The sequence below is a fragment of the Manis pentadactyla genome, chromosome 13 (assembly GCF_030020395.1).
Source record: "Manis pentadactyla isolate mManPen7 chromosome 13, mManPen7.hap1, whole genome shotgun sequence".
Lineage (NCBI taxonomy): Eukaryota > Metazoa > Chordata > Mammalia > Pholidota > Manidae > Manis > Manis pentadactyla.
Genome location: NC_080031.1, coordinates 77,734,792 through 77,762,591, shown reverse-complemented (window position 1 = coordinate 77,762,591; position 27,800 = coordinate 77,734,792). Strand labels below are relative to the sequence as shown.

Below are 27,800 nucleotides of genomic sequence, written 5' to 3'. Positions count from 1 at the left end.
AACGTGTCTGGTTAACTCCTTATGGATAAACGTTAGTCACAATCATCCCGCCGCCCCCACCCCCTCCCCGACTCTCGCCCCCAGCACCCACCCCTCCTCCCGACTTCCCGCCTCTCCAGGGCTGGTGACCTAATAGCATTTCTCCTCGTGCATATTTTGGCGTCGCCCCATGGCCTGGCTGCCTTCGCCTGTCTGAGTCTTTTGAAATTCCTGCATGTTCGCCCCAGATTAAGCCGAGTGTGTCTCAGGATGTGTGTTCCGTTTTGTTCTTTCCCCTTAAAGCTCCCTGTGCAACGTGTCTGGGGGGAGGAGGACAGGACTGGGGGGGAGGGGCAGCGGCGAGGAGCTGTCCGCCTTGCACGTTTCCAATCGCATTATGTGAACAAACAGCGGAGGGGCTGCCGGGCCAGAACGGCTTGTGTAACTTTGCAAACGTGCCAGAAAGTTTAAAATCTCTCCTCCTTCTCTCACTCCAGACACTGCCCGCTCGCCGAGGCCGCTGCGCCGCTCCTCGTCGCCTTCCAGAACTGGGAAAGAGGACAGAGGCGGGTGCCACGTCCTTCCAGCTGCCTGTACTGAAGGAGGGTCTGCAGCCCAAGCTTCGCACTGCTTGGTAGGGACTGAGATAGCCGCGCTCCGCCCGCCTCCCTGTTTGAAGATCTCTCTCTCCCTCTGGTGATTTGAGATCCGTTTTTCTTTTTTCCGAGCTACGTCCTCCCACAGAGGGCGCAATCCCGCAAAGGGAGCGATGCGCTTCGCCTGGACCACGCTCCTGCTGGGGCTGCTGCAGCTCTGCGCGCTCGTGCGCTGCGCTCCGCTGGCCGCCGGCCAGCAGCAGTCCCTTTGCGAGCCGCCGGCGGCTCCGGGCGCCTGACGCCAGACGATCCAATGGGAGAACAACGGGCAGGTGTTCAGCCTGCTGAGCCTGGGCTTGCAGTACCAGCCGCAGCGCCGACGGGACCCAGGCGCCACCGCCGCGGGAGCTGCCAACGCCGCCGCCCCGCACCCACGCACGCCGATCCTGCTGCTCCGCAACAACCGAACTGCGGCGGCAGGGCTGCCGGTGGCTGGCTCGTTGGGAGCCGCCGCTGGACGCCCCAGGCCTACCGTCCGCCACCGGTTCCAAGCTGGCTACTCGTCGTCCGGGGCCCGGGACGCTGGGGCCTCGCGCGAGGACAAGTAGACGGTGTCCGGGGAGCGCCCGGCGCTCAGTAACCTGCGGCCGCCCAGCCGCGTGGACGGCATGGTGGGCGATCACCCGTACAATTCCTACAAGTACTCCAACTACAACCCCTATTAGAACTACTACGACACCTACGAAAGGCCACGGTCCGGGAGCAGGTTCCGGCCGGGATATGGCACCGGCTACTTTCAGTATGGTAAGTACTCCCAAGTCGCCGGAAGCACCCGCGCCCCCCTCCCCAACTCTGGAGCTCCCCGACGTGGCTGCCTAGGCGCGGCAGGCCTTAGTCCTCGCAGATCCGAGCCCTCCCCCTTCGCCTGCAAAGGCAGCCCTGGAATCTGGTGCAAACAGCGCGTTTCGCCCCTCCTGCTTGCTTTCCACTTTGCTTTGCCGCCCCGGGCCGTCCCCCGTTCTCTGGTCACCCGCAGCCGGCTGGGCGAAGGGTGAGGAGGAAGCGACATGGAGCTACCGGTAGCTGGGACGGGGGTCGCTGGGTTGTCTCACTACTGTGTCCATCGCCTGCCGACGTTTAGGTCTCCCGGACCTGGTGCCCGACCCTTACTACATTCAGGCTTCCACATACGTGCAAAAGATGTCCATGTACAACCTGAGATGCGCTGCGGAGGAAAACTGCTTGGTCAGGTACCTTCTAGGATCCTCAAGGCCTGGCTCCCCAGTCCCGGTTCTGCGGGCTGCTCTGGGGGTCTGGGTCTGACCGCTCTTGTTGCGTGCAGACAAGAGTTGTAAAGTGGGATAGGAACTGGGAAATGGAACATGATCTACTGAGCATGTTGACCTGGATGGAGGGTTAAAGTTTTGAAGATTTCTGTGGGTTCTGCCTTACAAACTGTGGCACAAATCAGGGAGATGGAACAAACCCCAATCCTGGAGAGTTGGGGTCTCCTGTTCTTCTTCCAAGATCCTTAAACTCTGAAGCCAACTGTTACCAAAAACTTTCTGTTAAACAACTGTACAATAAAATGGAAAACGATTGTAATGTAAGAGCTTGATAATACTCCCCTAAAAGACTGGGAGTTAATTTGCCAGTGTGGCACCCTCATTGGCAAAGGTTGTTTTCTTTCTTCAAAGCCACAGTGCACTTAGCTGTTTGGGTATTACTTCTGCGAGAATAAGGGCATGAGCAAGAGCTTTGTTTTTACATTTGTCCTAAAATAAAATCAGAGCAATTTTGGGAATGGAATTCTTGCTTATGGAAAACCAGCAGAGGGAGCAAAAGATGTTTCAGTAGGTCTCATAAGAATTTTTACAGTGTACATAAAATAAGGTCATGAGTAGTATTTTTATATCCACAGGAAATACATCAGAAGGAATAATGTTTGTTTAGTTCTTCTAAACAATTTGTTTATATTTCTTCTGCTTTGACCCTATAGAATAGACAGGCTGAAGGAAGAGCAGAATCCAAGCTCATCATTTCCATTCTTGAGTCTTGTATCACTCACACCCTTGCATTGCACTCCACTCCTATGATACTAATGCACTAATGCCCTTGTTTTGAAGATAGTGAAGTTACAAAATCTAATCTGGGTGTATACTTTCAGAGTTATTTCCCTACTCTACATACTTAACTGTTTAAGAAGTATGTTGTTAAATTCAAAGTTCTTAAGCAAATATGATTTTTTTATTTGGGATAATTTCCATCTCAGTTTCACTCAGTCATATGGTTAGACTGGAATTGATTATAAATACAAAGTTTCAATGCTAATTTTATTATGTTTAAAAAAAATTTTTAAACTGCAGATGTCTATAGCTGTTATTCATTCACCCACTGAACAAATATTCCCTGAGCTCTGACTGACCTGCCAGGCACTGTCCTAGCACTGGGGTTTCAGCAGTAAACAAAATAAGCAAAATGTCTCTTGGAACTGATAGTCCTAGTTAGGAGCAAGGGGTAGTCACTGTTATAAAATGGGAAGGTTTTGGTTGTAGTTTTGTTTCTAGTTAACATTTTGTGAAAATAATCTTCTTCCTTTTTTGAAAATCACAGCTCAGCATACAGGGCAAGAGACTATGATCACAGGGTGCTGCTAAGATTCCCTCAAAGAGTGAAAAACCAAGGGACATCAGATTTCTTACCAAGCCGACCAAGATACTCCTGGGAATGGCACAGCTGTCACCAGTAAGTAGATGGGCTTCCTGGGTACTTTTGAGTTGAGTTTTCATTTTTCTGGTGGCTCTGTATGGGACAGATGCAAGTCTTATTTCATACACAGAGGGCAGAACTTGCTGTGGTTTACATTTGAATTTTTCTCTATGTAATTTGACATAACCAAGGGAGTCTAAGAAAATGCATCAACTACTAGTCCTGCTACCTTTGAAATGGGAAACCCTACATCCAGTGTACTTAAACTGTTGACAGGATATAGCAATTCGGTTCACTAGAATTTTACTCCAATATATTACAGGTAAGATTTCTAAAAAAGCCTATTACTAGCCAAGATAATTTACAGTTAGCATTTAATAAAGATGAACATACATTATCGAAAGGCCTCAGATATCACCCTCAAAGAAGAAAGATGCAGATGATATACTCCACTGAGCTGAGAAAACCTACCTCCATCTTCTACAAGGCCTACATTGAACCCAGGATAGTTGCCTGTTCAGTCCTAAATTTAAAGGTCTTCTCATAAGGCAATTCTATAATTTGACTTGGTAACTTGTCCAGGTGTTGACTTCCAGGAAATCCTGATGTGTGCCCTTCAACTTTCTGTAATTTGAGCCATTTCTTCTTGTTCTTTCCTTATGTGAAAAGATGAACTACAGCACCATCTGTTTAATGACATGAGAAAAAAGATATGAGCACTCTGTGATAAAACAGAACTATTTTTCTCCTAAATAAAAGTTCATATCAGTTCAGTAATAATGGTGGATAAAACATGCCGTATTTCTCTTTGTATTTTAGTAATGATTTAAAATATGTGAGAACTCGACTTTTAGAAACCTCCCTAGTCATGTGCTCTTCTTTTCTGAAATGAAACATCCATAGTGGCAGCCAAAAGCAAAATACAAGAAAGCATATGGCAAGTTTCACTTAAACACAGACAATTTACTGTCTGTTGATTTGATATTCAAAGAGAAGTCAGGGTGTAATAAAAAAGCAAAATGATCAAAATAAGTCTTTTTTTTTCCTAGTAGCAAAGTTAAAAGCTTACAATTTTGATAGATTTCTGTCCTTGGATAAGATATCTAGCATGAGTCTAGCTTTAAGAAGATAAACTTGATTTCAATTTTAATGTGGAGACAAATGTGGGGGGCAGTGGGGAAGTTGTCTAAATTCCTCAGTACTTTCTCTGTATGTTACTGACTGCTGTCTCTGCATTGTGTGGAACATTAGACATTACCACACCATGGACGAATTCAGCCACTATGACCTGCTGGATACCAGCACTCAGAGGAGGGTGGCTGAAGACCACAAAGCGAGCTTCTGTCTTGAGGATACATCCTGTGACTACGGCTACCACCGGAGATTTGCATGTACGGCACACACACAGGTAGGCTGGCACCCCAATACCAGGAACCTCAGGCTTCAGAGTGAAAACTAAGTGGTCTTCTATTTGCTTTCTGTCTGCCCATTTTCTATAAACTGCTCCATTTAGCAAAATAATTAGGAAAAAAAAGTGATGACTTGATTCAAATGACTTTTTAAATATTTCATCATCACAGAAGGTCACTATGCATACTCATTAGGCTCCACAACGAAAGGCAGTTTACTCTCTGAAAAAATCTGAATGATTTCCACTATCTGCCCTCATTCTGTATTCTTTATCTGTCTTGGCAGGTAACCATAGGGAAGAAATCTCTGTTTTTCTCACCTGAAAAAGCATTCCCTCTCCAGATTAGCAAATTGGAGAGAAAATAAGTTTGGGCTTAGCAAAAGGAGAGAAAGTTTCTTAAAAAGCACTTTTAAAAAATGTCTCTTTTAATCATGTGAATAAGAACAGAAGGATGTAATTTCATTCTCCAGGCATATATGTTTAAACCTACGGTATAATTGATGTCAGATGTCTCCTGGATAGATTTTTAAAAATAGTGCTTAACTAAGCAGTTTGTATGTCTTAGAATGGGAAAATGTGTGTCAGTTAAAAGCCATGCCAGTATTTCTGTAAGAAACCTTAATTTGTAAAAGGACATTATAATTTTACTTAGCCGAAATCTTGGCAAGGAGTAGTGAATGTACATAACTCGGCACAAAGGGATCAGCAGCTGGCATCTTGGGAAGCAAATTCCAGGGCTGTGGCAGGAAGATTTCCGGTGACCTAAATGTTCCAGTTGCTTCTTTTTCTGAGCTTAGATCATCATAGCAATTGGAGGTAGAAAAAGTTCAATTATAAATGCCCTGGGCCAACACGTATTCTTTAAGCAAAAGGAGACTTAACCTATCCACACATTACACATTTGTGCCCACAGAGATTCACTCTCCACTCAGTGATCTCCAGGTTCCAGAGTGGCTGCCTGTGAAGGAGACCTGGAGTTTATTTTCTTCACTTAGAAAAACAGGCACTCTGGACAGCTCAGTGCTGAAATATTTGAATCCAGGACTATAGGTATCTATAGCACTTCGGTCCTTGGGGCAACCTCACTTCACTTTATAAATAAGCTTTCATGTTAATTATCCTCTGTTTATATCCTATTTAATCATTATTCACCAGGCCTTGCATTACAAGCAATTTAAGTATTTTGTGCTTTGACTAGATTGGTATTTCTTGAACATGGACTTCTTTTAAAGGAAAGAAAAAATTGTCACAAAGCCCCAATGTTGACTTATAGTTGTATTTATAATGTGTTTCGAAGCTATCCAAAGATAAACTAGATATAACTTCCTTATATTTATACTTTCATTTAGCTTTTAAGTTCTTATATAATAATTCATATATTAAATATACACAAAACTAGAAACTGTTTATTGACCTTACTAACTTCATGTAACAAACAGTTATGTTTTGCTAAAGCCAAATAGCTTATGAAGATAGCCTCAACATAATAAAGGCCATCTATGATAGACCCACAGCCAACATTATATTGAACAGCGAGAAGCTGAAAGCATTTCCTCTGAGATCGGGAACTAGACAGGGATGCCCACTCTCCCCACTGTTATTTGACATAGTACTGGAGGTCCTAGCCACGGCAATGAGGCAAAACAAAGAAATACAAGAAATTCAGATTGGTAAAGAAGAAGCTAAACTGTCACTATTTGCAGAGGACATTATATTGTACATAAAAATCCCTGAAGACTCTACTCAAAAACTACAAGAACTGATATCGGAATACAGCAAAGTTGCAGGATACAAAATTAACACACAGAAATCTGTGGCTTTCCTATACACTAACAATGAACTAATAGAAAGGAAATCAGGGAATTCCATTCACAATTGCATCAAAAAGAAAAAAATAATTAGGAATAAACCTTACTAAGGAAGTGAAAAACCTGTACCCTGAAAACTATAAGACACTCTTAAGAGAAATTAAATAGGACACTAACAAATGGAAACTCATCCCATGCTCTTGGCTAGGAAGAATTAATATCGTCAAAATGACCATCCTACTCAAAGGAATATACAGATTTGATGCAATCCCTATCAAATTACCAACAACATTCTTCAACAAACTAGAACAAATAGTTCAAAAATTCATATGGAAACACCAAAGACCCTGTATAGCCAAAGCAATCCTGAGAGGGAAGAATAAAGTGGTGGTGGGGATCTCACTCCCCAACTTCAAGCTCTACTACAAAGGCACAGTAATCAAGATAGTTTGATACTGACACAAGAAAAGAGCCACAAACCAGTGGAACAGAATAGAGACCGAAGATATTAACTCAAACATATATGTTTAAATAATATATGATAAAGGAGTCATGGACATACAATGGGGAAATGACAGTCTCTTCAACAGATGGTGCTGGAGAAACTGGATAGCTGCATGTAAGAGAATTAAACTGGATCACTGTCTATCCCCGTACACAAAAGTAAATTCGAAATGGATCAAAGAAGTGAATTTAAGTCATGAACCATAAAAATCCTAAAAAAACATAGACAAAAATCTCTTGGACATAAACATGAGCGACTTCTTCATGAACATATCTCCCTGGGCAAGGGAAACAAAAGCAAAAATGAACAAGTGGGACTATATCAAGCTTAAAACTTCTGTACAACAAAGGACACCACCAATAGAACAAAAAGGTACCCTACAGTATGGGAGAATATATTCATAAATGACAGATCCTATAAAGGCTTGACATCCAAAATATATAAAGAGCTCATGCACCTCAACAAACAAAAAGCAAATAATCCAGTTAATAAATGGTCAGAGGAGCTGAACAGACAGTTCTCCAAAGAAGAAATACAAATGGTCAACAGACACATGAAAAGATGTTCCAAATCGCTTGTCATCAGAGAAATGCAAATTAAAACCACAAAGAGATATCACCTAAAAGCAGTAATGATTGCCTCCATCCAAAAGACAAACAACAAATGTTGGCAAGGTTGCGGAGAAAGTGGAACCCTCCTACACAGCTGGTGGGAATGCAAATTTGTTTAACTATTGTGGAAAGCAGTATGGAGGTTTATCAAAATGCTCAAAACAGACTTACCAGTTGACCCAGGAATTCCACTCCTAGGAATTTACCCTAAGAACGCAGCAATCAAGTTTGAGAAAGACAGATGCACCCCTATGTTTATCGCAGCACTATTTACAATAGCAAAGAATTGGAAGCAACCTAAATGTCCATTGGTAGATGAATGGATAAAGAAGATGTGGTACATATACAGAGTGGAATATTATTCAGCAATAAGAAAAAAACAGATCCTACCATTTTCAACAACATGGGTGGAGCTAGAAGGTATTATGCTCAGTGAAATAAGCCAGGCGGTGAATGACAAGTACCAAATGATTTCACTCATATGTGGAGTATAAGAACAAAGAAAAACTAAAGGAATAAAACAGCAGCAGAATCACAGAACCCAAGAATGGACTAACGGTTACCAAAGGGAAAGGGACTGGGGAGGATGGGTGGGAAGGGAGGGATAGGGCGGGGAAAAAGAACAGGGGCCTTACAATTAGCATGTATAATGTGTGGAGGGCACGGGGAGGACTGTGCAACACAGAGAAGCAAGTAGTGAGTCTACAGCATCTTACTAAGGCTGATGGACATTGACTATAATGGGGTTTGGGGGGGGGGAAATTGGTGAAGGGGAGAGCCTAGTAACCATAATGTTCGTCATGCAATTGTAGATTAATGATAATAAAATGAATAAAAATAAATTAACTTATAAATTAATAAAATAAAAATAAAAAGCATTCCAATATGTGACCTTGAAATAAAATTCAATATGTGGTTTCAATTATGAAACCAACTAATCTTCAATAAATCACTTGTTGTGTTTGGCATACTATAAATGATGAATATTAACTATTATTTGGTGATGTTAAATCAATGCTTCCAATTTCCAGCTATATGTATGAGGCCTTATTTTCTCTATATACATTAATCAACAATAATTGCAACAGAGTGAGTGAAGAGGCATATCTGAGAATAACCTATCTTCTATGAAGGCAGACATTAAACAGATTTGTAAAAATGTAAAATAATGCCTTCTCTTACTCACTTGTGTTTTTATAAAACTACTTGTCAACAAAATTGGATATTAAATTAGTATCAAAATGGTTTATCACCGTATTAAATTCAATATATGTACTAAATATGTATCATTTCCAATATGTTAAATATCAACCAATATATCCAAGCCAACTAACTTTAAGCTTTGGTTTCTTCAAACCTTTCATAGAGTGAACTGTCCAAATAATAACAAAAAAATTGCAAACTGCTGAATTATGTAAATCATATTCCAAATTGTCTTTAGTATGTCACACATGTCTTTAGTATGTCACACTTTAGCACTTATTTTTCCTATCATTATTCTTCTGAATATCTTTTTGAGTGTTATGATTTCATTAAAATAAAATTTTGAAAATTTGGTAGTTGTCACATGGTAATTGTGTGTAAAACTGTGATATTTCCATAATCTCTCACTGGTCTTAGTCCATCTCAATATCAATAGGTGATTACAAGGGGGAGGGAGAGCACATCTGGCCCAGAGAGGTTTGGAGGGGTCCTTTACAGCCTGGTCATGAGAGACATAGGCAAGCAAAAGTAGACAATTTCTTATAAGCAAAAAACATATTTCTCCCACTTTATTTCTCCCTTTGACTGATTTTGGTTTCAAAGGTTTATTTACTTGAGCCTGTGAACATAAATCCAGCAGGGAGTTACACCTGCTGGTATCCAGCAGGACATCTAAACACAAAATCTGTCATTATGGAAGCCATGCTATGCCAGGCTGCCCCTAGGGATGGTGGAGAGATACTCAGGAACCCCCATGTGGATTGTGGGAAGGCCCCAGTTGCTGCTGCAGTGGGGAGTGATGATTCACCCAAGAGCCCCGTATCCATGGGGCTTCAATTTGGGGAGCCCATAGTGGATAATTGGTCAAGGGTAAAGCACCTCCTAGAAGGGTGGAGACACCAGAAGCTGTGCAATTAGCCCTCCATGAGATAGAAGACAGCTTAGAGGACGTGAGTGGCCACATGGCAGCCAGGATTGTGGGATGTATGTTTCTCAAGATATTGGAAAGCATTATCAAGGAGAGAGAGAGAGAGACTTCAGCAGGACAGATTCACAGTTCAGCACCATGTGGAGGAGCAGGATGATAACATACAGGATGCCCTTCCGAAAGAGAGACAGTTATTGAGAAAGTAGTTTGCACTCCTGGAAGATATGTTAGCAGCAAGGGAGGAGGCAGCAGGAGGATCCACATTGCAGGAGGCTGTGGGGGAGGGGGAGGAAAGAGCAGTACCTTCAGCCTTGGAGATGGTAGAGGAGATTTGGTAGAGGATGGGGGAATGGGGTTAATGGCCTATCTGTGTGAGGCCACCGCCAAAGGCTACTGCTCCTCCTCAGTGGGAGGAGCCATCCCCTCCCGAGGTTATGGACCACTCCATACTACACCTATATACACTGGATGAGCTGGTGGACATGAGCATACAGTTTCGGTAGGAGCCGTCAGAACCTCGGCCTACATGGCTTTTGCTATTTGCAAAATAGGGGTGGAGAAATTGTTATGTTGGGTCCTGAAATGGGTTGACTGGCTTCCCAGAGGACTCACCTTTCCCTCCAGGTGCTCTTGCAAAGTGCCCATCACACAACAGGGAGTCATGCACTTCAGGATTGGATGACAACAGCATCAGGGTAGTTTGGCCTAATCAGGGTGATTTACCATAACTACCCACTAGCTGGAAAATGTATTCAGAGATCCAGTACATGTTATGGGAGCTGGGCATGAAAAATATCATCTATAATATGGACCTCAAGGGCCCCAATAAGAAGTTGTTCCTCATGGGAATGAGAAATCTGGTGCTCCATACAGCTCCCCCTTCTCGCTTTAGGACTCTAGTGACTATTCTTGCCTCCATGTGAGGCAGCCCATAAGTGAGGCTACTTGTACTTTAGAAGTTCTGGAGGAGGGTGAAACAATAAGATCATGGAAGGAACTATGGGATACAACTGAAAGGAGAGGTGCAGAGGGTCCCATGAGGATTATGAGAACCCAGGTGTGGGTTGATTTGATAAAGGCAAGGGTAGTGAAAGAAAAACTTGGTGGTCAGCCCAATAGGATCTTGTTAGACTATGATACCAATTAAGCCAGAGCAGCAGTTTCAGCCACTGAAGTCCACGATACAGAAGCTGGAGGCAAAGCCCCATGTCTGGCCTCTGTCCTGTCCATCTTGGTTATCAAAAAACAGCTCAAAACAGGGTTAATTGGAGCTGAGATAATAGAAGTGATCATATATCTCACAGGCAGTTCCTCCAGTGCTCCAACTACTACCTAAAAGACTCAGAATCACACACCCAGCTCCCCTCTGTGACCTCAGATGAAGTGTCAGTTCTCCTGCCTAAACCCAATCACTGCCTTTGAGCTTTAGCTCTCAGCCCCGTTCCAGACTCTAGGGAATCCATTCAGTAATTGCTCTCCTTATCTCTCTCTCTGTATCCTCATGATCTCTTTCTTAATATATAAGGCAAATAGTAAAAGACAAGAAGGGATAAAGAGACATTAGTACAATAATAGTAGAGGATATAGTACTTCACTTAAGTCAAAGGATAGCTCACCCAGTAAAATCAATAAGGAAATTTTGGCCTTAAATGATGTGTTGGAATGGATGGACTTACTGAGGTACACAGAACATTCCATCTAAACTGGAAAGTAAATTCTTTTCAAGTGCACATGGAACATTCTCCAGGAGTGGTCAGTGTCAGGCCACAAAACAAGTCTCAATAAATTTAGGAAGTCTAGAATAATATTGAACATCTTTTCTGGCCACAATGGAATAAAAATAGAAATCAACTACAAAAGTAAAACAAAAAAATGCAAACACAGTGAGACTAAACAACATTCTAATAAATAGCCAATGTGTAACCAAACAAAATAGATACCGTGTTACAAATGCAAATGGAAACATGATGTTTCAAAATATTTCAGATGCAGCACTTACAAATATTTATGAAGAAAACAAAAAAACCAAGAAAATCATAAATAACCATGTGTTTGGTAATAAAGTTTCATATGCAAAAAAGGCATGAACCACAAAACAAATAATCAACAATCAGGATGTAATCACAATTAAAAGTTCTTCTTGTATGGACCACGGTCAAGAGAATGAAAAGACAAGCCACACACTGGGAGAAAATATTGGCAACAACCACATCTAATAAAGGACTAATATTCCAAATATATTTTTAAAAACTTAAAAATATCCAACAAGATAATCTGATATAAAAATGTTCCAAAGGCCTTCACAGATGCCTCATCACAGAGGTATCAAATAAGCATGTGAATATCCTACATCATGTGTTGTCACAGAAATACAAATTAAAGCCACAAGGAGATAACCACTGAGAACTAAGAAATCTCAAAATCCCAGAAAATTGACATCAAATGCTGCCAAGGATGTTGAGTCACAGAACCTTTCATACATTTCTTGTTTGAAAACAAAATGATACTGACTTTGGAAGAAAGTGAGGCATTTTCTTAACAAAACTAAACATGGTCATACCATAAACCCCTGAGAGTCTGCTTGTCCCAGAGGAAGTGGAGAGTTCCCACTATCAACACACGGGTGTTAGCAGACTGAGCTCCTACCTGCAAGGAAGTCTCCAAAGTCGTAGCTTTGCTCATGTCCATGGACACGAGAGTGCCTCATTCCAATCAAAGGCTGTGGCAGAGCAATGTCTGCATGGGCGAGGTCTCCAGTGAAGGCTCCCACTCCCCTGGAACCTGCTTTACCTTCCCCTTCAAGCAGGGGAGCTGATCACAGCTGGGAGCACTGCTGAGTGTAGCTCCTGGCCCTGCCACCAGAATGCCTTGTTGGAGCACCTGGAAATTGTATAAATCAGCAGCGCTCGAGCAGACAGCATGGCCATCACACTGATCGTCTGCACAGCAAAGGTGGGGGCTGCATTTATGCAGAGAACCTGGGAGAAGATGGGCTTGATCAAAATAAACAAAGACCTTGATTAGAACTGAAGCCCAAGCTGCCCAGGCATAAGGACTGATTCAAAACCCACCCCTGTTGAATGGAGCTCCAGGACCACATGGTTATAAGGCAAGACCAGGAGCACCTGCAGGGAACAGGGACCAGCCCTCTAGTTCTTCATGGGTAGGAATCTAATAGCAGCCCTACTGACCGCTGAATAGATAACACAGCCCACTTGGATAAGGATCCAAATCAGAGTGAAAGGGAAGCTGCAGAGCAAAGCAACAGTGGCACTTAAACAGAGAGCACAGCCCATGGATTACCAGCTGCAGAGGAAACGTGCAGCTCTGTCCTGCCAGGGAATCCAGTGCCCAGTCTTACCCAATTTGGGTCCATAGACAATGAGCCATGGAGGCTGTGGGGCCAGTTTTGTTATCCCACAAGGGCAGAGAAACTCATTAATAAAGCTTCATACTGCTGGATAGAAATGGGTTGGAAAACAGGTAAATGCTCAGGAGCCTGTCACACCTGGCCCTGGGGATCTGCTCTGGGAAGACAAGTCCACAATTCATTGGGATTTTATAATTTATGAGGCTGGACAGCAGGGAGAACAGGGGCACTTTTGGGGACTGAGTCTCTGTCACTTATAGACAGGTATTTTTTGTTGGTCCCACTAAGACCCAACACAGAAGCAGCAGTTTGAAAAATGGGCTAGTCTTGGGAGTTGTGCTGCAGGGGTAGGTGTCTGAGGGAACTCCCTCCAGAGGAGAAAGAGCAGAAGTATGATGGTTCTCCAGGCCTCCTTCAGCCCAACTGGTCAAGAAAAGCAGAAGCCAAGAGCAAAAGCACCAACTCCCTCACTGGCAGCACAGGCCCAAAAAACTAAAGGAAAATGAACCAGGACAAGAAGAACAAACAAACCCAAAAGGTAGTAGAAGGAGGAACATAATAAAGATCACAGCAGAAATAAGTTACATAGAAAGTAGCAAAGAGGAAAAAAATCCATGAAACCAAGAGCTGGTTCACTGAGACAAACAAAATAGACAAACACCTAGCCCAACTTAACAAGTTAAAAGAGGGAGACACAAGTAAACATAATCAGAAAGAAAAAGGATGGTACAATCAACCACACTGAAATATAGATAATTATTAGAAAATTCTATGAAAAATTACATGCCAGTAAATTGGACAAGCAAAAAGTGATGGACGAATTCCCAGAAATATACAATCCTGCAGGACTGAATCAGGAAGAAACACAAAATCTGAACAGACCACCTACCATTAAAAAAATTGAACTGGTAATCAAAATAAACCAAAAACAAAAAAGCAGCACAAGATGGACTCAAAGTTGAATTCTGTGAAGCATTTAAAGAATTAATACCCATTCTTTAAGTATTCCAAAATATAGAAGAGGAAATACTTCCAAACTCATTCTCTAAGGCCAACATTACTCTAACACTAAAAATATACAAAGATAATACAAAAAATAGAAAACTACAGACCAATATCCTTAGTGTATATAGATGCAAGATTCCTCAACAAAGTATTCAGCAAAGTGAATTTAAAAAATACATCAACAGGATCATCCCGCAGAAGAGGAATTTATTCCAGGGTTGAAAGATTGGTACAATTTCTGCAAATCAATCAGTGTAATAAACCACCATAACAGAAGGGAGGATGGAAAGCATATGATCATATCAATAGATGCTGAAAATAATTTGACAAAATTCAACATCCATCCACGATTAAAACTCTCAACCATATGGGTATAGAGGGAACATTTCTCAATATGCTAAAGGACACATACAACAAACACACAGCTAACATCATGCTTACTGGAAAAAGGGGAAAGTTTTCCCCTAAGATCAGAGACAAGGAAAGGATGCCCACACTCAACTTTTTTTCAGCAGAGTACTGGAAGTCCTAAACACAGCAATAAAGAAACAGAAATTGATAAAAGGTATCCAAATTGGTAAGGAAGGAGTAAAACGTTTGGTTTTTGTAGATGACATGATACTAGACCTAAAGATTCCACCAAAAGCCAAGAACTAATAACTGGATTCAGCAAGTTTCAGGATACAAAATCAGTATACAGCAACCTGTTGTATTCCTATATACTAACAATAAACTATCAAAAAGAGAAATCAGGAAAACAATTCTATTTACAATTGCATCAAAGAGATTCAAATACCTAGGAATAACCAAACCAAGAAGGTAAAACACTTATACTATGAAAACTATAAGAGACTGATGGAAGAACTGAAGACAAAATCACTGAAGATCTATCCCATTCTCATGGACAGGAAGAACTAATATTATCAAAATGGCCATCATGCCCAAAGAAATTTACAGATTCAATGCAATCCCTATTGCAATAATAATGAAATTTTTCAATGTAATGGAGCAAATAATCCTAAATTAATATGGAACCACAAAAAGCACCCTGAACAGACACAACATATTTGAAAAAGAAACATGAAGTTGGGGGTGTTATGTTCCCTGACTTTAAGCTACACTACTCTAGACAGTATAGTAGCTGCACAAGAACAGATGCATAGTTCAATGGAACAGAACAGAGAGCCCAGAAACACACCCAAACATACATATTCAATTAATATATGACAAAGGATCCATTAATACACAATGGGAAAAAGACATTCAGTTCAATAAATGGTGTTGGGAAAACTGGATAATTGCATGCAAGTGAATGAACCTGCATTATTCCCAAACACCATATATAAAAGTAAACTTGAAATGGATTAAGTACCTAAATATAAGACATGAAACCATAAAACTCATGGAAATAAACATAGAGAAAATCTCATGAACATAAGCACTATTAATTTTTTTATCTATGCATCCCCCTAGGTAAGTGAAATAATGGCAAATTAAGCAAATGGGTCCACTTCAAACTGAAAAGATACTATACAGCAAAGGATACCATGAATGAAACAAAAAGGCAACCTACCATGTGGGAGAATATTCCTAAATGATGTATCCAGTAAGGGGTTAACCTACAAAATATATAAAGAACCTATGTGCCTCAACACCAAAAACACAAATAAACTAGTTACAATGGACACGAATAGACATTACTTCAAAGAAGACACAGATTGCCAACAGGCACATGAAAAGATGCTCCACAGCACTAATCATCAGGGAAATGCAAATCAAAATCGCAATGAGGTATCACCCCACATGAATCAGAATGGCCACTATCCAAAAGATAAGAAATAACAAGTGTTGGTGAGGATGTGGAGAAGAGGGAAGCCTTCTACACTCTTGGTGGAAATGTAAAGTGGTGCAGGAAAACCAGTGTATAGATTCCTCAAAAAATAAAAATAGAAATACTGTCTAACCCAGCAACCCCACTTCTAAGAATTTAACTGGAGAAAACAAAATCTGATTTGAAAATATATATGCACCCTGTGGTTATTGCTTCATTATTTACAATAGCCAAGATACAGAAACAACCAAAGCTTCCATCAAGAGGTGAAATGATAAAGAAGGGGTGGTACTGCACACTGGAATATTATGGAGTCATAAAGAAGAAAGAAATCCTGCCATTTCTGAAAACATGGGTAGACCTAGATTGTATTCTGCTGAATGGCATAAGCCAGATAGGGAAAGTCAAATACCATATAATTCCACTAGGAACCTTACACTAGGAAAGCAAAACAAAATGAACAACCAGCAAAGACCTCACAGACATTAGGAAGTGACTGGTGGTAACCATGTGGAGGTTTGGGGTGGGAGGGTGAAATAGCAAAAGGGGATAAAGAGGCACAAAATCCCAATCATATTATAAATTAGTCATGGAGATGAAATTAAAACATAAAGAATATAGTCAATATTTCTGTAACATTTTTCTATATTGTCAGAGAGTAATGACAATAGGTGGGGTGAGGATTTCATAATTTATACAACTGTTGAACCTCTATTTTATGTACTGGAAACCAATATAATATTTTATATAAAAAATACTTCAATAAAAATATCAATAAAATAAAAATATATGAAATAAACAACCAGAGCTGAAGTATATACTAAAGGAAGTGAAAAAATACAATGGATGGATCCAAACAGATTATCAGATTCAAAAAAATGGATGAGTGATGGATAATACAGAATATTGGAAGTCACATGATGATAATAGCATGAGGAAAATAATTTTTAAAATGTGGATAGAGTAGGTGACTTCTAGTACAACATAAATTATACTAATATCCTCAATATGTGTCACAGAAGGGTACAAAAGAGACAAATAACAGAAAACTTATTTGATGAAATAATGTGCAAAATCTTCTCTAACCTTGTGTAGTAAAGAAGTACACAGATACCCAGAACGATGAATCTAAAGAAATCCACAGCAAGACAAATTATACTTAACATGTCAACATTAAAGATGCATGGAAATTCCTAAATGCAGTAACAAATGTAAAACAAAAGGTTGCAAACAAGGGAAGACATATATCAGTTTTCTGCAGAAACAGTGGATGCCAGGAGGGAGTGGCAGGTTATATTTAATGTGCTGAAAGGAAAAACTTAAAAAGCATGGTATAGGGCAATGTGATCATTCAGAATTGGAGGGGAAATATTCGAGAAAAACAAGCATCAGGATCCTTTGTGTGCCCTAAACCAGCCTTAAAAAATGATAAAGTATCTACATTAAAGAGAAAAAGAATGCTCCTAATTATAAATAAGTACATATAAGAAAGAAAAAAAATCACTAGTAAAGGCAAATATACAGCAAACATGAGGAACCAGTCACATATAAAAGGCAGAAGAAAGTTAAAGACAAAAATAGTAAAATCAACTAAAACAACATTAAGTAGTTAAGAGACACATAAAATAAATAGATATAATATAGGAAACTAAAATATAAACAATGTGAGGGAATTACAAATGGTGTGACTCTAGAATGTTCAAACTTAAGTGACTCAGATTCAAATAGACTATAATATATAGAGGTCAATATATGTATATGTGAAACTCATGTCCATGTGAATCCATGGACTAAGACTCACCAATACATATAGAAAAATAAAGTGAAAGGCAAACAGATATAACACTTCAGAAAGAAACCAAACCACAGGTGAACATAGAGAAAAATAAATGAAGAGGAAGAACTATAAGAACAACCAGAAAACAGTTAACAAGACAGCAAGAAGTCCATACCTATCAATAATTACTTTAAATATAAATGGAATACAATCTGAAATCAACAGACACTGCGTGGCCAAATAGATAAAAATGACTCATCTCTGTGTTGTCTAGAGGAAACTCACTTCAGATGAAAAGACACACAAACATTATGAGTGATGTGAGAGAAAAGATACTCTAATGCTGGACAAGCAATAGACGTATCTGAAAAACACTTTAAAGTACTGTTATGGAATACAAAGATGAGAATTGTGTAATGACTAAGAAATCCATCCAACCAGGACATGACAATTGCAAATCTTAACAAACATGTATTAACGGTAACACAATTAAAGTAGATGATTTTAATACTAGAGTGGCAAGATCATCAAGACAGAAAGTCAGTAAGGAAATTTTTTCCTAAGAGAAAGAGATCAGATAGACTTAAACATATATGCATAGCATTTCATGAAAACACTACAAAAAACACATTCTTTTTAAGTGCACATGCAACATTCTCTAGAATATGGCACATGTTAAGGTACAAAAAAATACTTCAGTATATTCAAGAGGATTTAAGCCTTATCAAACCTCTTTACCTACCAATACTGTAGGAAATAGACATCAATTACAAAAAGAAAACAAAAAACCTCACAAACACCTGAAGATTAAACAGCATGCAACTAAAAAATCAAAGGGTCAATAAAGAAATCAAAACAGAAAAATTAAGAAAAAAATACCTTGAGGTAAATGCAAATAGAAAAGCAATGTTTGAAAATCTTTGGGTTGTGACAAAAGCAGTACTACAAAGAGAGTTCATAGCAATTCAGGCCTACCTCTAAAAACAAGGAATATCCCAAATAATCAATATACTTTAAACACAAAGGAATTGGAATAAAAACAACCAATGCCCAAAGTTAGTAAAATGAAGGCTATAATAAAAATCAGAATGGAAATGATCAGAAAAGAACAGAAATGAAAGAGGAGTTACAACTGACCACAGAAAGGCAAAGGATCATAAGAGATTAATATGAACAATTACATTCCAAGAAATTGGAAAACCTACAAGAAAGGGAAATATATTAAATACATAAAATCTTCCAAAATGAATCATGAAGAAACAGAAAATCTGAATAGATTGAATAAATAATGAAATCGAATCTCTAGTTTAAAAACTCCTAAAGAATGAAGACCATCCCTGGAAACTTTACAGGTGAATTCTACCAAACAGGTAAAGGAAAAACATGAATCCTTTCCTATTCACTCCTAAAACACTTAAAATGAAGGAATACTTCAAAACTCATTTTTCATGGTCTGCCTTACATTTGTAATAACACCAAAGGCACTACAAAGAAATAAAATTACAAGGCATTATCCCTGTGAATGTAGATAAGACAAGCCACAACAAAATATTAGCAAACTAATATCAGCAATAATTTAAACAGATCGTAGACCACTATCAAATAGGTATTCCAGGTATGCATGGATGATTCCAATCTGGAAATCAATCAGCAAGGTGCACCACATTAACAAGACAAAGGATAAAAATAATATGACCATCTCAGAGATGCAGAAAAGTCATTTGACAAAAGTCAACAATAATTTCTGATAAAAACTCTCAACAAAGTGCATATTGAAGGAATATGATCAACAAATTAAAGCCCGTATATGAAAAAGCCACTGCTAACTTTAAAGTCAATGGTAAAAAAAAGCTAAAAGATTTTCTTCTAAGGTCAGCAACAAAACGGTGTATCCACACTTGGTACGCTGGAAGTCCTGTCCCCAGAGATCAGATGAGAAAAAAGAAATAGACATCTAAACTGGAAAGGAAGAAATAAAATGTTCATTAATTGCAGATGACACTTTACTTTATATTGAAAACCTGAACTCCACCAAAACTCTATCAGAGCTAATATGAATTAAGTGAAGTCACAGGATTCAAAATTGACCTACAGAAATCAAGTTGTGTTACTAGACAGTAACAATTGTTAGAAACAATAATTTTAAAAAATTCACTTATACTTGAAGAAAAATAATAACATTTTTGAAAAATATTAACCATGAAGAGAATGATCTGTGTAATAAAAACTAAAAGATATCAAGGAAAGAAACTGGAAAAGACAAGTAATTGTAGAGATATTCTGTGCCAATGGTTTGGAAAAACTAAACTTTTAAATAATGTAAATATATCCATACTACTCAAAGCATTTACAAATGAAATGCAATCCCTTTTAAAATTCCAATGGCATATTTCACAGAAATTGACAAACAATACTAATATTTTTATGGAACAAATGACCCCAGAGAGCCATAGAAATCTTGAAAAAGACGTACAACGCTGCATATATCGTGTGCCCTGACGTCAAACAATATGATAAGGATATAGTATTCAAAACAGTGTGGTATTATCATAAAGGAGAAACAAAACAATGAAGAAAATAGAGAGCACAGATACAAACAAATGCACACACACACACACACACACACACACACACACACACACACATATATATATAGTTGATTATTTACGGCAAAAAGTCAAGAATATACACATGTACACATGGTATGTTCCATAAATTATGTTGAGATTAGTGGGGAGCTACAGGTAAAATAATGAAAATGGATCACTTTCAGACTACACAAAAATGAACTCAAAATGATGTAAAAAATTCAATGTAAGACCTAAAATCATTAAACTCTTAGAAAACTCCTTATGCAGTGAGTTCCTTGACTTAGGTCTTTAAGATAATTTTTTGTATATAACACCAAAGAAAGGAAGAAAAATACTTCATACACTAGCTTTTTTGTTGTATTATTTTAACAGTTAATGTGTGCCTGGTATATAATAAACTGTACATATTTTACAGTGTATTATTTAATAAGTTAGGCAAATGCATATACCTTTGAAATCATTACTATAAGACAAAATAATAAACATAAACATCACCCCCAATAGTTTTCTAGGGCCCTCCCATATTCCCAACCTCTGATTTGCTTTTACTGACTGGAGATTTGTTAAAATTCTCTAGTTACACACACACTAAGCAGGTAATTGTTTTGTGGGGCTTCATCACAGATCATAATAATTTTGAGTCTCATCCATCAGGTTGTTGGATATCAGTAGTTTATGCATTTATTGTGAAGTAGTTTTGCAATGTAGGATATACAACAATTCATCCTTTCGCTGTTGATGGATATATGTATTGTTCTTAATTTTAGCCTATTACAGATGAACTGCTAAAAACCACTTCCCTTCAAGTCTTTGTTTTCTTAGATGAGTACTTAGGTGTGGAATGGCTGTATCATATTATTTTTCAGTTTTTTAAGTTTTTTCTTATTGAGCGATGAGAATTATGTGCATATTCTGCTGCATAGTTCAGATAACAGTCTCTTATTGGATAGATTACCTTCAAATATTTTCTCAAAGTCTGTGGTTTGTTTTGTGATAAGTTGATATTTATATTTCTATCAAGGCAAAGGTTGTTTTGATTGCACAGATTTGAGGTGTGTTTAAACAACAAATAACAGCTTACACAAATAATGTTTTTAAATTACACAACATGAAAAAATGTTTCAAATTTTTCATGTCCTTAAATTATTCAAAGGACTTATGATTCACCTAATGAAAATATTATGAGGTATGAAGAGAGAAAAGGCTCATAGAAGTTCTTTTGTAATTGTGGATGTCCAGGTCTCAAATTCTGTGAAACCAAATCATATCATCAGGTGACTTCAAAACCCTCATCCCAGAGAATATGACTCTGCTCTTTACATGAGGCCTGACAGCCCTGGGGATCCCATGACAATTCTGGGCCTCTGTGATTGGGGTGTGGAACAGCGGGAACAAAAGGACCCCTTGGGAAGGCTGGAACTTGAATTTGATGTTGGCAAGTATTTCTCTGATGGGACCATTTTCTTTCCTCATCTCCTTGAGCTTCCTCTCAGGGGACAGAGGTGCCATCCAACTTTCTTGAACTCTTTTCTCATAGAAGGGAATCTCCTTTTGATAGAAAAAAAGGGATTCTTTTCAGTTCTTTGTCCATCAATTCAACCTTCTACTTGTAGATATTACATATCCAAAATGTGCATCTCTTATTCTATACCCTTCGGGAAGTCACTTGTGGATTTCTAAGCAGCACATTCTCTCCTCAAAACATTTTCTCTGCTGTTGCATTTTATGTTCCTTCTGTGATTCATGCAGTATTTCAAGTACTTCCTATGTATATGTATTAGTAATTATTACTTTTATTTCTCAACATTTTAAAGAAAATTGATGACAAGGGATAACAAGTATAAGCATATCTATTTCAGCAGGTGGAAATAGCCGCTACATGAAATTCATCATCCCTGAAGAACACATATGTTAATTTTTCTAGAATTTTTAGCCAGTTTTTAAAACTAGTACTAAATCCAAATTTTAAAATATTAAAATCTGTAACTGAATATACTTAAGATAATATTTAAAGAACCCCCTAGGTAAATAAATTTTCATATGAAACCAAAGAAACATGAACAAAGAAGGCAGAAATTAGTTTAAATATACTCTTTAGTATATTCCATATGTTATGAATATTCAATTCAGATTATATGTCTTTGTAAGTAAAGATGTAGAAATGCTGTAAAGACCTAATCTTTAACATTTACTTATAAAAATTCTTGTTCTAGACAGCACCTTTCATATAGTGGCTCATGAAAAGGTTTTGCACTTCTAGGTGCTGGAAAAACTAATTTGGCAAAGCAGCTTCAGGGAGTTTAACTCTCTCGGGAATTTCCTAGCTAATGTTGAACTGTTGTTAAGTTGGTCTTTTTCCACACAACCAGCGTCACAAAAGAAATGTTTTTCTTTAAAGTTGATATGTGGGTTTGTTCTGTGGTTTAATTCCCTAGGTCCCCAAACGGTAAGCACCTCTCTTGTCTCTCCTGTTCCACCTCCTTCTCTCCTGGGTGTTCTTGAAAGGACTTAGGGGACACATCACCACCCCACAGATGTAAGAGTTCGCCTTTTTCTTAGAGCACCTTGAAGAGGTTTTTATCTCAGTGAGAGGGTAACAGTTCTCGCAGTTCCTGCTGGGGTACAGCCTGCTACTCCCTTCTATTGCTTTAGGTGAGAATAAATCATCCTGGATGAAGAGCATCTGCAGAGATTGGACAGTTCAAGTCAGAGGTGACATTGCTGTAATAAGGAAGTGGTCCCTTATATCAAAGCTTTCCAGAGATTAATACATGATCAATATGTAAGTAACATTTATTTAACACTTTTGGATTGGATAAAATACTCCTTGTCTCTACAGGAGTAAATATTATTTTTCTAACATATTATCCAATTAAATGGCTGAGAATGATCCTTTCACCTGTAAATATGTAACCATGATTCAAAATATATTTATTCTAAAATAAGCATGAATTTGATACAAAATTTGTTATTTTGTCTCAGATACAGTTAAAAGGGAAAAATCCCAGAGTTAAAGAAAAGACGGTAATGAGACTAAGTGAAAACAGATACACACATGTGTGCATGTCAGTGCACAATCAAACACACCCATGAGACAGTATAATTAGGAACGTGGTATGGATGAAGTCATTTTGTCAAAATATAATCAACTCATGGAAATACAGTAAGTGGAAATTTTTCTGCTCAAATGGGTTCCCAAATATAAATAATCATACAGTAAAGTTAAAAATCAAAACACCTCTCTTCTATACTACACTGAATTGTAGTTTTTATTACATCTACTTATGTGTTCTCACAAAAATATTTTATAACTTTATTATAAAGAATGAATTCTCACAATCTTTTTAACTAATTTATGAAAGTTAGTGAACATTTTCAATTAATCTTACATGTTCAAAATATATTCTGATATTTATATTTGTATGTACATATAAATTAACCCTACAGATCATTCTGTATGTCAGAAGAACAATGATTTACAAATTCTCACCAATCATACTTAAACAGTGATAAGAAAAAGCACTTATCAAAATTATAATACAGAAAAAAATGATTTCTCTCTGATTATCTCTTTGTCCAAGGCTCTCTCTAAAATAGATGTGGAGTGAAATATCCTGTTGTCCTAGTCTTCTATTATGAAAGAATTTACATCCCAAAATATCCCTATCTTAGGGCTTTCAGATATGTGTTTCACAGCACCATCTCCATTAGCTGGATATTCATTATCCTTCTCAGAGAATGAGCAATTGTATTTTAGCACTTAAATAAATTGGATGTGCAGAATTGCAATGTGGCAGCTAAACACAGTGCATTCACGTAGAGATGCTTCAGCATTTCTGTCTAGCACCAAGACAAATGGTGTCCAGCATCCACAGAAATGAAAATAACATTTTCATTCCCCATTACTTAGGTGCTCTGGATCAAGGGTCATCAGCCCCAGGGCCCAGACAAAAGGAGTGGCTGGCCTGAGAGGGAGCCTGCCCACGATCTTTGACAAATTCTCCATCACTAGATGGTCTTGGTCTGGACCCCAGACACAGTAGTTATCTAAGCCACAACAATAGTTGATGCTGGCATGTCAGACTAGGGGACTGAGTTATATTTGCTGATTCATATATGCATGTGATCCAGGTTCAGGTGGAGTTTGGAAATCTATAAAAACAGTCATGCATTATAAGAGATGTTCCCATCCCTAACTGCATGGACTCTGTTTCATGAATCCTTTGGTCTTTGAACTTTATCAAACCATTTAGATAGGAGGAGGAATTTGCTTTATTTTATCTTTGATAATTAAGGCCTAGTTACTTAAGAAAAGTCAGGAACTGTGCCTTTTGATAATAGGTAATGGTATTTAAAACCATGGACAGATGTGAAGGAAAGGTATTTTTTGTTGAGTCCTGAAATTTTGAGTCAGAAAATTTCCTGTAAGTTAAGAAAGAGCTGAAATTATAGGTGGTGGAATATGTGACATATACCCAGGCTGAAGTAAGCAAATAGTCTGGGAGGAATATATTCTGAAAATGTAAAACATAAATAGTATATAATCTAGAATTAAATGTTATTAAAAAACAACTGGAAGAATTCTAACATGCCTCTTAGTGAGACAATGTTCTCATGTTCCTCCCCTTCACTCACCAGTATTTAGGTGCACCAGCTGCACACATATAAACATGCTTTCCTTCAGTGAGAATGGCAGGAACTACTGAGATAAAGCTGTTAGCAACAATCTAATGGCCTGCTCCTAGATTTCTATAATGTAACATAAATGTTGGGCTAAAGTTAAACAAACCTTTCATCATTTTCTAGACTATGTCCACTGCCTCTGGCCTGTTAAGATCTCCTTATGCTGAGAGTGTCTCTTCAGAGGACTGGCAGGTGGAGAACTCAAAGGAGCCATTTACCTGGCCATCTCTGCCATCGACTGGCTATACCCCTTGAGCCTGGGGCGGGAGGTGGGTGACTGTCAACCTCTCTGAGTCTTACTGTCCTCAGTGTGAAATGACAATAGTATTGGCACAAGAGAGTAACTCTTGTTCACTGTACAGATTAAAATTGTTAATAAATAACAACTTCAACATCTTCAACAACTCATTAGTAATGAGGACAATCAAATGCCAAAATCATTTCATTAGTAAAGTGTTTCAGGGACTTCTAAACATGTATTAACTAATTTAGTGCTTAGAATGGTCCCAGATCAAATTGATGACATAGGCACAGAGGGTTAAAGTAACTTGACGAATGTCTATAACTAGTAAGGAAAACAATAAGGAACACACACAGAAATGTGGGTAGCCCTGCTTTTAATCACTACATTTAACATAGCCTGATGCACAATAGATACTAAATAAATGTCTATCATTAATGTCTAATAATAACAAAAATAAATAAGAAATGTCTAAAAATAAATTTTTATTTTAACTCTCTTATTTACTAGCTGCTTATAGACATTGATGATGAGTACATTCCAGATGCTATATAAAAATATGCCTATTCCTCTTAATAAACTTTCATGGGGCTTCACATATAATCTCTTGCTAAGTGTCAAAAAACTTAAGTCACCTATAATGTTAAGCAAATACCACAAGGTAACTCACCTGAAACAATCGTTTTCTAATCTCTGATCTGTCCTTTCTCCTATACTACACGAATCTCAGAGTTCTCATTACAAACCTGTAAAAATTCCACTTTTTCCCCAAATAAACTGACTAAAGTTCAGAAATGAGTCAAATTATTGTAAAACCTGCACAAAACAGGAATTTTCCAAAATGTATCTGACAAATGTTGAAAAACGGGCATTTTTTATTGGCTATAATTTAAAAATATGTACTACAATTTACTGTTTTTCAAATATTCATATCACAGGGATGCTTTCTAAGTATTAAAAATTCTGACTCCTTAATGTTAATTTACTTTTAACTCTGGTAAAATACGGGTAACATAAATTTTCCATCTTAACTATTGTTAAGTGTACAGTCAAGTGGTGGTAACAAGTCACATAGTTGGGCTATCATCTTTACACCCATCTGTCTCTTTTTGCTAAACTGAAACTCTGTATCCATTAAACAATAGCTCCAAGTCAAGTTGCTTCATCCCCTCAGATCTTCCCATCACAGTTTAGTCTCTGTCTATATGAATTTATTCCAGGGATCCCATATAAATGGAATCATACAGTATTTCTCATATTGTGACTGGGTTATTTTAGTGACCAAATTGTACTCAAGGCTAATTCATGTTTAAATATAACAAATAACACTAAGAAGCAACATTAAGTATCTATGCACATAATGAGAATATTTCAATGAGCCTCCAGGAAGACCTTGTTTTTGCCTTTGCTTGAATTTTCTTGGCACTGTTTTTACCCTATGAGGTAGAATTTCCCATATCAGCTTGGAGGGAACTTTAGAGCACTCCTTCCTAACAGTGTTAGGTGTGACATGTTGGGAGGTTGGTGCACCCAGAATGGTGAAAATAACCCCACCGGACCCCACAAACATTAAACAGTCACCTCACCATCCATTCCAGCTGCATTTAACATTTGTGCATCCATCACTGTAATATGAAACCAATGCGTCATTGCAGCTTGGATTCACTAAAGTTAATTATGCTGCTAGAATTACAACCTGAATACCTGAATTTATTTCTTGAAAGTATTCTCCTTGTTTCATTTTTCACATTTTTTAGGTTAACTGCCGAATATATATATGTATATATTTATTTTTAGTATTGAATATTTAACTTACTATAAAGATACACATATACATTTTCTAAATATGTTTATATACATATTGTGAAAGAATCAACACAGTTTAGATAATATATTGGCACTAGTAGGTTCCATTTTCCTTTATTTCTGTGATTTCAATAACAGAAAATAGTTCCCTCATGTGGAGCATGATACTGAATGAAGTGGCGAACCACACAGGAGTCACTGAGTTCCTCCTCCTGGGATTCTCTGAGGATCCAAGGATGCAAACCCTGCAGGGTGTCCTGTTCCTCGTCGCTTACCTGGCAGCCGTGTTAGGAAATGGACTCATCCTCACGCTCATTACTTGGGATCCTCAGCTTCACACACCCATGTACTTCTTCCTGAAGAACCTGCCACTCAGATCTCTGCTACATCTCTGTCACTGTTCCTAAATTTGCTTTCAACTCCCTGATGAACAAGAACACAATATCCTTCCTTGGATATATTTTCCAGGTGCTGTTCTTTGCAGGTTGTGGTTCTGGTGAATTGGTGATCCTCACAGTGAGGTCCTATGACCGCTACGTGGCCATCTGCAGTGCACTGCACTATGACCACATCATTTACAAGGGGGCCTGTGGGCGGATGGTCGTGGCTTCATACATCAGTGTGGGAATCTGTGGAACCATGCACATGGCAGCAACATTTTCCACAACTTTTACTTCAAATAAAATTATCATTTCTTCTGTGATATCCCTCAGATTATTTTGATCTCAGACTGCAAAATGAACATA

At 38.4% G+C, this 27,800-nt stretch overlaps 1 long non-coding RNA gene and 1 pseudogene across 1 annotated transcript in view; one reads left to right on the top strand and one right to left on the bottom strand.

Annotated features, from left to right (window-relative positions):
• LOC130680311 (uncharacterized) overlaps nt 1–4,071 on the bottom strand; it is a 111,884-nt gene extending 107,813 nt beyond the window's left edge. The window contains exons 1-2 of the long non-coding RNA XR_008993265.1: nt 3,756–4,071; nt 3,278–3,377 (exon numbers count right to left, since the gene is read on the bottom strand). This is a non-coding gene — a long non-coding RNA (uncharacterized LOC130680311). The remainder of the gene's footprint in view (nt 1–3,277; nt 3,378–3,755) is intronic.
• LOC118917382 (protein-lysine 6-oxidase-like) lies at nt 749–27,754 on the top strand (annotated as a pseudogene).
• Nucleotides 27,755–27,800: the final 46 nt, after the last annotated feature.